At 44.8% G+C, this 10,161-nt stretch overlaps 1 long non-coding RNA gene across 1 annotated transcript; it reads left to right on the top strand.

Annotated features, from left to right (window-relative positions):
- Positions 1-5,880: 5,880 nt before the first annotated feature.
- Positions 5,881-8,026, top strand: LOC114429667 (uncharacterized). The gene is made up of 3 exons (XR_003669874.1): positions 5,881-6,118; positions 6,345-6,542; positions 7,727-8,026. It is a non-coding gene; the product is annotated as an uncharacterized LOC114429667 (long non-coding RNA).
- The last annotated feature ends 2,135 nt before the right edge of the window (positions 8,027-10,161 follow it).

Below are 10,161 nucleotides of genomic sequence, written 5' to 3'. Positions count from 1 at the left end.
ATTCCTGTAGTTTCTTTCATCTCCACTGAAGATGAGACCCACCACAGCACTGTCGTCTGTATCCATATGTCTTACTATGGAAATATGTGTGATGTTACTCCTATGATCTCATACATGATATGTTACTGTCATATATGATGTGACTATCCTGATGCTTGTGTGTATTCTGAGAAGCTGCGCCTGTTAGATAACACAGGGTGTGAGAAGTGAGAGTCCTAGTGTTGATGTTTGGACTGATGATAAGAGCAGTGAGCTCTGTGTCTCCTGTTATGATGCATTACAGTGTTCAGACTGCACTTTTATTTTCTTACATGAAGAACTCTGTCATGATTATAGAGGCATGTCTGACGTGTGTTTCAGTCTCTTCATCCTCCTCCTCCTCATCCTTTAACTCTTTCAGGCTGTGAACCTGCTGAATCAGCATGCTGCTGTGCTCTAATAAAGACTGTAATGAACTGTTCAGTGTCTGTGTCCTCAAACATGCTCCAGAGCTTCTTCTGTTCTCATGAAGGTCTTTTTAGAACGACTCTCTGGCGCCACCTGCTGACAGGAAATGGATGAGCTGCTGTGTGGGTTAAGGGGAGAACATGATGAGAGCAGGAGGTCAGAGGTCACTGCAGCAGACTGCTGCTGTGTGACTGTAGAAGAGCTGCCACAGTCTGCAGCTCCTCTCTGTGGGTCACACACTGAACTGCTGCTTTGTTTCTGTATGTGTTTTCAATACCTGCTGATAATGTGTCCATATCATCAATACAATGTGGAGAAGGCCTCTCTGTGTAAATCAGTTCATCAATACTGCTTACACTAAACAGAAAGGTTAGATCACATGATGATTTATTTCTGTATACAAGGATCAATAAAGTTATATATTTAGATCACACACACTGAATAACACATGTATAAAACACACTAAATTAAGGCCTCACAGCATTTGGTCCACTTTAATGTGAGTACTGATCAGAGACTGACACTGACAGCAGGGTGGAGCTTTCAGTGGGTGGAGTTTGGGAATGTTCCACAGTGCTCCTTGTCCTGTGTTTGGTTTTTCAGCCATGTTTGAGGATCACACTCTGCACACACTCTGACATATTTCTGTTACTTCAATAACCGGTCTGATCACTGTAGGACTCTGTATAGGGAGCCTTCAAGGCGTGAGAGGAGTCACGTTAGTACTGCTGGAACTACAAGTGTGTAAAATGTGAAAACAGGAAACACTCAGATCACATGACCGTGATGTCAGCAGCCGCATGAAGATCAAGAGAGTTTGTTACAATGTTTGTTGTTTATGATACAAAGACACAAACAGGAGAGTCTCACAGATACATCAACACAGAGAGCAGCTACTGTAACAACGTCCAGAGCTTCAGACAAACATCAACCTGCAGAGTGAACATGAATTATTAATATGGATTCATACAGAGGAAGGAGCAGATAAGATTTAAATAAAACAGAGCCAGACGTCAGAGTGGAAACAGGCACAGACATCAGGCCACACATGAAACTGATCTGTGACCTGTGGTCATGTAAAGATAAGATAAGATAAGATAAGATAAGATAAGATAAAACTTTATTAATCCCGAAGGAAATTCTTGTGCCAGAGGTATCAAGTTACATTAAATGCAGTTAAGTACAGAGTATAAGAGTATAAGTGTCACTATAATCCAAAATAAGAGTACAGTACGCAGTATGAGCACAATATATGATACATGGATACAATATGGAGATGTAAGGTGCTAAGTAAACATAAATATAGACCAGTGGAGGGAATGACAGTGATGCCTGACATGATTATCTAGCGCTTCTCCCTACAGAAAGGGGAGGAGTTATACAGTCTGATGGCCACTGGCAGGAAGGACCTCCTGTGGCGTTCTGTGCTGCTCCTCGTAGTCTCAGTCTACCGCTGAATGTGCTCCTGTAGGACAGCAGTGTGTCGTGCAGGGGGTGAGACGTGTTGTTACGAATACTGAGGAGTTTCCTCAGTATCCTCCTCTCCGTCACCTCCACCACAGACTCCAGCTCCACTCCCAGTACCGAGCCAGCCTTCCTAATGAGCTTGTTGAGTCTGTTGGTGTCGGCCGTCTTCATCCTGCTGCCCCAGCACACTACAGCGTAGAAGATGACGCTGGAGACCACCGAGTGGTAAAACATCTGCAGCATGGTCTGGCAGACGTTAAAGGACCTGAGTCTCCTCAGTAGATACAGGCGACTCTGTCCCTTCCTGTATATTGCCTCTGCGTTTGTGGACCAGTCCAGTTTGTGGTCAATGTGGACACCCAGGTATTTGTAGCTGTCCACAATGTCCACGTTGGTACCCTTGATGCTGACCGGGTTAGGGAGTGTCTGGTGCTTCCTGAAGTCCACCACCAGCTCTCTTGTCTTTGTGACATTCAGCTGCAGGTGGTTCTGTCCGCACCACTCCACAAAGCTGTCCACCACACTCATGTACTCCGCCTCCCGACCTCTGCTGGTACAGCCCACAATGGCAGAGTCATCCGAGAACTTCTGCAGGTGGCAGGACTGTGAGCAGTGTCTGGAAGAACTAACTGACCATGTTCCGCATTTGTCTTGTGAGCATTCAGACGTTCAGCACAGGAAAACAAAGCTGAGGCATTTTTCATTTCTGAAACATGCTGGAATTCTTCATAAAGACATGTTGGTGGACTTTACTTCTATCTTTGTGATTTTAAGGACTTACAGTCAGACCGAGAAGAGAAGATGATCCTGCTGCTCCTCATCCTCACCCCCTCAGCAGCAGCACTTGAAGTGAAGGAGACACAGAGCTCCTATCAGGCAGAGGAGAACCACAACATCACACTGGAGTGGACGTTCCCTGCTGAGGACACCACCAGAAACATTTTTGTCCTCTGTGACCTGATGGCTAGTCGTAAAACCTCAGTCCTCTATCTGGTCTATGCTGGTGTTGAGATCTCAGAGTCTGTGGATGAAGGTTTTTCAGGAAGAGTCCAGAGTGACACAGACGCCCTCAGAGAAGGACGAATCAGACTTCATCTGTCCAGACTCAGGACTGAAGACTCTGGTCTGTATGTGTGTGATGTGAGGACAGCTTCTGGTTCTGGTTCTTCCAGCTGTGAGCTCACAGTCTCTGGTGAGTAAGTTAAAGCTGCTGTCTGCTGAGAACTGTCTGATTTCTGTTCTTCTAACTGTAACATATAATATTCTGTACAGACAGACAGCATCAGGTTCAATTCAAACAGTCCACATGTTCATTTAAACATCAACAAGTCTCAACTCACATTTTTGTCCTTTACAGCAGCTGCTGCTCAGACACACACTGACAGACCAGCTCTGAGTCCACCAGCAGACACAGGAGGACGGACAGGACTCATCATTGGACTGACAGTAGGAGTTCTCCTGATGGTCTTTGTAGTTTCATTTTTTGTTTTTAGAGAGAAACTGAAGTTTTGTGTCTCAGAACAACAACCCACCACATACAATGCTGCTTCTGATGAAATTAAGATACCACTTGAGTAATTAATATGAAATGACATCAACAGCACATGAAGGGTTACACACTGAAGTTAAGCTTGTCCACTCAGGTACTGTGTTGTGGTGCTGTTGTCAGTCTCCTCTGCACATTTCATACACTACATGCTGATGAGGAACTCACCATTCAGACAAGATGGTGGAGTTCAAAGTAAACATTGAAGCAAACAGTGAAAATGTTTGTTAGTGTTGATGTTTGCACTGATGATAAGAGCAGTGAGCTCTGTGTCTCCTGTTATGATGCATGTCAGTGTTCAGACTGTTGCACTTTTATTTTCTTACATGAAGAACTGAAAATCTTTTATACTTTATTTAACCCCTGTCATACAACAGTATTTACACTGTAAGAAGTTCAGCACAGTAAGTGTTGACATGTAGTGTGTTATTCTTGTGCTGCAAGAGGAGATGACTGATGTCATAAACTTCAGGAACAAGACCACGTCATGATTATAGAGTCTGACCTCTCTGTGTGTTTCAGTCTCTTCATCCTCCTCCTCCTCATCCTTTAACTCTTTCAGGCTGTGAACCTGCTGAATCAGCATGTTGCTGTGCTCTAATAAAGACTGTAATTAACTGTTCAGTGTCTGTGTCCTCAAACATGCTCCAGAGCTTCTTCTGTTGACTCTCGACTCTCTGGCGCCACCTGCTGACAGGAAATGGATGAGCTGCTGTGTGGGTTCAGAGGAGAACATGATGAGAGCAAGAGGTCAGAGGTCACTGCAGCAGACTGCTGCTGTGTGACTGTAGAAGAGCTGCCACAGTCTGCAGCTCCTCTCTGTGGGTCACACACTGAACTGCTGCTTTGTTTCTATTGACCCACAGTTCTGTTCAGACTGGTGACAGTTTATTGTGTGTCACATGTTCACAGCCAGGATGCTGCTCTGTCTTCAGGCTCCTCCCTGACTGCACCTATGATCTGAGCTCATTGCTGGCAGCAGCAGATGTTTGGGGGTCTCTCATGGAGGTTCAGTACAGATGTACAAACAAAATGGCTGCAGAGTTCCTGGAATCATCAACAATAGTTTCACTTTCAGCAGCTCTCTCTCTCTCTCTCTCTCTCTCTCTCTCTCTCTCTCTCTCTCTGAGTGTGTTGTTGTGAAACAGTGAACCAACAAAGTAAATCCAGTGAATGTTTCAGAGACCTGATGATAAAGACTTGCACACAAGTGTGGGTCTTTATAACGTGGACTCACACTTAGTATGCATGGCATCTGGTGTGCCTCGTCTCAGTGTCATGCACGCCACAAGTGCCACTCTGCTTAATAAAGACTCTGAGTTGGTATGAGTGATGATTTGGTTCTGCTGTTTCTCATGGACTCGGTCACTGACACGTCTGTGCCACACTAAGAAACAAACTGCTGACGTCAAGGTCATGTGACTTGATTGTTTTCTGGGGATGTAGGGGTTAATGATGCTATTCTGATATTTCTCATAATGAGCGTCCTCACATCCTCCTGAAGCATGAACAGACAGAAAGCATAACAAGCATCAAACCCGTTCAGGTCTGCAGGTTTGGCCCCTAGGGTGCCCAGAGGCTCTGGAATCACCACTGCATGGACGACATTTGATTCGTCATGTAACAGGGGGCGCATGGCTCCAGTGAAAGAAGACACTCACTGAATGTTCAGGGGGCCGCGTCATGCTGGATGCTGCTCATGCCAGAATACACTGCAGTAACTGCTGCACCACTGCTGGGAGCCCCAGAGCTGTGGGAGAAGGATCCAGTCCTTCAGGTATTGCAGCACATGACTGCAGGATGGGTAAAGGCTCAGACATGCATTCAGGACGGAGGAACAAACCTGGTTGGAGAGCTTGGTTCTGGTCGGTGGAGCGAGGCCGGTGCACAGCTGGCTCCACACCGGCGTGCAGGGAAGCTATGGGCTGAGTCTGAGATCACTCCCTAATCACTGTATATGGCCCTATATAGAGCCTCCACCAGGTTGTACTGCTGTCCGAATTCTTAGTGAGAAATTCTAGAGCCCATATGGGACCCTCAGTGTGTCCCACAAGGATGGACAGGACTCAGCATTGCACTGACAGCAGCAGTTTGTTGTTAATGTCTCTATGTTCTGCACTCACTCAAATCAGATGATCAATACAGGTCATCAATACAGCTGCCAAACCTAAAGCTAATGCTAAGCTAAGTGTACAGCTGCTCAAAGGTCTTCAGCTTTATTACAAACACAGACGGAGACAGGAGGACAAAGAAGGAGCAGAGGACAGCTGTCTCACTGATCTGGACAGGGGTCAGTAAAGAGTGTTGTTAGTTTCTGCTGGATCTGTTACAGCACTCTGCTGCTGGTGGGAGTGGCAGAGCAGAACCAGAGCAGGACCAGAGCAGAGGGGAACTCTGAGATCTATTTTCATGTCCAATCAGTGAGCTCTGGGGGCAGTGACTGGGGCTACAGACATTTTTCACATTTCCCACACAGCATGTGACGCTGTCGGAGGTTTTTTGGGTCATTTGGTTTCCTCAGAATGTCCGGCAGCCCGGAGAACCCTGCCCACAGAAATCAACTAAACATGTGTTCAGTCCACGCTGTATATATCTGGAGGATTCAAGTGAAGTGAGAAGCTGCAGATGCTCTCAATGAAGCGGATCCAGGGAAGGGCTGTGAGTACAAAGGCACATCATCACAGCTCAGTCTGAGGACTTTAAAAACACAAGCTTAGTGTGAGCACCATCAAATATATTGATTGAATATCTCATTTGTTTTCTGTGTCATTAGTTTGTAAAACCTGCGCTGTGTTTTGGAGGAAGAACTGTGTTGTTGGACTACATCTGTTCTTCCTCTAAAGTTCTGTGTGTGCTTCTATTTATTTATTTATTTATTTGTTAGTTGGAAAGTGGTCGAGGTCGATCATTACATTCTTTGTGAGCTTTACATGGTGTTTGCTGTGACTACAACAAAGAAAGAGCCCAACAACTCTTCAGAAGACAGACCTGCTGCCACAGCTTCTAAATGAATGTGAAGTGTCCCACACTGTCACACTAAGTTCAGACTGAATGTGTCCTTCAGCGCCACCTGCCGGCAGAGGTGTGTGTGTGCAGCAGTGCAGACTGTAAAAGCTGACACAGTGTCCCCTCTGCTGTTGGACTGTTGAACTGTAATTAATGCACTGCTCTGCACTGTCACTTCACAAGGTCACTTTAGTATATTCACTGCACAATGATGACTATTTGCACTGTTTACTTCATCTTGCACTACTTGCACACTAGTACCACCTCACCGACCCATGTGGTACCTGTTACATTATGACATTATTACACTGTTCCACTCGTTCATATAAGGGTCTATGTTTGCCAGTACAACCGCCACTCATTTTATGTTCTGTTCATTATGTCTGTTATGTCATGTCAGTTTAGCCTTACTTTAGTCTATTTACCTTAATTTTATCTTAGTTCTATCTTATTGCATGTTAATTATTATATGTTCTTATGTATGCACCAATCAATAAGGCAAATTCCTAGTAATGTGAATCCCCTTCACTTACATGGCAATAAACACGATTCTGATTCTGACAAACAAACAGGTTTACTGGTTCAAATCAATATTCTGCTCTCTGTTGAAAAGTTTCTTCCTTCCTTTTATTATTGTTTCATTTATATCAGGACTTAAGCTGTATAATTATATATATAATTTATATATATATAAAAGGTTTAATAAACATCTCAGTTCCAAAAAAATAGAATTTTCTAGCTAGTTTTTGATGTGTCAGGCTTTACATGGATGTATAATTATGAACATGACCACTTTGAGTGACAGCTGTGCTGTATCATTGGTAGACTGTGATCTTGTCCTCTGCTCTTTGTGCTTCTGTCTGATCAGCTGAAGTTACTGCTTTCAATTTACACAGAGGTGTGTTCTATAAATAATGGCAGTGTTGTTGTGTCAGCACACAGGAGGTCAGGTTTAGATTCACTCGCAGCAGCTCTGTGTGTTGTAACAGTGAAACAAAGTAAATCCAGTGAATGTTTCAGACCTGATGTGAGCTGCTGTCTGTTCTGAACGTGAACATTTATGATGTTTACATTTATAAGAGTCGTAGCATGTAACTGTCCTTCAGCGCCACCTGCTGACAGAGGTGTGTGTGTGCAGCAGTGCAGACTGTAAAAGCTGGCACAGAGTGTGACTGTGAGTTTCAGTCAGACTGTAGATTGATGTTGTTGTAGCCGTACTGACTGAACCTGATGACTCTTCACCTCTGTGTCCTCTCACAGAGAGAAGATGATCCTGCTGCTCCTCATCCTCACCTCCTCAGCAGCAGCACTTGAAGTGAAGGAGACACAGAGCTCCTATCAGGCAGAGGAGAACCACAACATCACACTGGAGTGGACGTTCCCCACAGACACTCAGACTAAGACTGAGGAGATTTATGTCTACTGTGATCATTTAACCAGACAGAAAGAATCAGTCCTGTATCTGGTCCATGCTGGTGTTGAGCTCTCAGAGTCTGTGGATGAAGGTTTTTCAGGAAGAGTCCAGAGTGACACAGACGCCCTCAGAGAAGGACGAATCAGACTTCATCTGTCCAGACTCAGGACTGAAGACTCTGGTCTGTATGTGTGTGATGTGAGGACAGCTTCTGGTCCTGGTTCTTCCAGCTGTGAGCTCACAGTCTCTGGTGAGTAAGTTAAAGCTGCTGTCTGCTGAGAACTGTCTGATTTCTGTTCTTCTAACTGTAACATATAATATTCTGTACAGACAGACAGCATCAGGTTCAATTCAAACAGTCCACATGTTCATTTAAACATCAACAAGTCTCAACTCACATTTTTGTCCTTTACAGCAGCTGCTGCTCAGACACACACTGACAGACCAGCTCTGAGTCCACCAGCAGACACAGGAGGACGGACAGGACTCATCATTGGACTGACAGTAGGAGTTCTCCTGATGGTCTTTGTAGTTTCATTTTTTGTTTTTAGAGAGAAACTGAAGTTTTGTGTCTCAGAACAACAACCCACCACATACAATGCTGCTTCTGATGAAATTAAGATACCACTTGAGTAATTAATATGAAATGACATCAACAGCACATGAAGGGTTACACACTGAAGTTAAGCTTGTCCACTCAGGTACTGTGTTGTGGTGCTGTTGTCAGTCTCCTCTGCACATTTCATACACTACATGCTGATGAGGAACTCACCATTCAGACAAGATGGTGGAGTTCAAAGTAAACATTGAAGCAAACAGTGAAAATGTTTGTTAGTGTTGATGTTTGCACTGATGATAAGAGCAGTGAGCTCTGTGTCTCCTGTTATGATGCATGTCAGTGTTCAGACTGTTGCACTTTTATTTTCTTACATGAAGAACTGAAAATCTTTTATACTTTATTTAACCCCTGTCATACAACAGTATTTACACTGTAAGAAGTTCAGCACAGTAAGTGTTGACATGTAGTGTGTTATTCTTGTGCTGCAAGAGGAGATGACTGATGTCATAAACTTCAGGAACAAGACCACGTCATGATTATAGAGTCTGACCTCTCTGTGTGTTTCAGTCTCTTCATCCTCCTCCTCCTCATCCTTTAACTCTTTCAGGCTGTGAACCTGCTGAATCAGCATGTTGCTGTGCTCTAATAAAGACTGTAATTAACTGTTCAGTGTCTGTGTCCTCAAACATGCTCCAGAGCTTCTTCTGTTGACTCTCGACTCTCTGGCGCCACCTGCTGACAGGAAATGGATGAGCTGCTGTGTGGGTTCAGAGGAGAACATGATGAGAGCAAGAGGTCAGAGGTCACTGCAGCAGACTGCTGCTGTGTGACTGTAGAAGAGCTGCCACAGTCTGCAGCTCCTCTCTGTGGGTCACACACTGAACTGCTGCTTTGTTTCTATTGACCCACAGTTCTGTTCAGACTGGTGACAGTTTATTGTGTGTCACATGTTCACAGCCAGGATGCTGCTCTGTCTTCAGGCTCCTCCCTGACTGCACCTATGATCTGAGCTCATTGCTGGCAGCAGCAGATGTTTGGGGGTCTCTCATGGAGGTTCAGTACAGATGTACAAACAAAATGGCTGCAGAGTTCCTGGAATCATCAACAATAGTTTCACTTTCAGCAGCTCTCTCTCTCTCTCTCTCTCTCTCTCTCTCTCTCTCTCTCTGAGTGTGTTGTTGTGAAACAGTGAACCAACAAAGTAAATCCAGTGAATGTTTCAGAGACCTGATGATAAAGACTTGCACACAAGTGTGGGTCTTTATAACGTGGACTCACACTTAGTATGCATGGCATCTGGTGTGCCTCGTCTCAGTGTCATGCACGCCACAAGTGCCACTCTGCTTAATAAAGACTCTGAGTTGGTATGAGTGATGATTTGGTTCTGCTGTTTCTCATGGACTCGGTCACTGACACGTCTGTGCCACACTAAGAAACAAACTGCTGACGTCAAGGTCATGTGACTTGATTGTTTTCTGGGGATGTAGGGGTTAATGATGCTATTCTGATATTTCTCATAATGAGCGTCCTCACATCCTCCTGAAGCATGAACAGACAGAAAGCATAACAAGCATCAAACCCGTTCAGGTCTGCAGGTTTGGTCCCCAAGGTGCCCAGAGGCTCTGGAATCACCACTGCATGGACGACATTTGATTCGTCATGTAACAGGGGGCGCATGGCTCCGGTCAGTGAAAGAAGACACTCACTGAATGTTCAGGGGGC

Source organism: Parambassis ranga, unplaced genomic scaffold, assembly GCF_900634625.1.
Source record: "Parambassis ranga unplaced genomic scaffold, fParRan2.1 scaffold_195_arrow_ctg1, whole genome shotgun sequence".
In the NCBI taxonomy this organism is placed as follows: domain Eukaryota; kingdom Metazoa; phylum Chordata; class Actinopteri; family Ambassidae; genus Parambassis; species Parambassis ranga.
The sequence above is the reverse complement of the archived record's forward strand: the minus strand, read 5'-3'. Positions and strand labels throughout refer to the sequence as shown.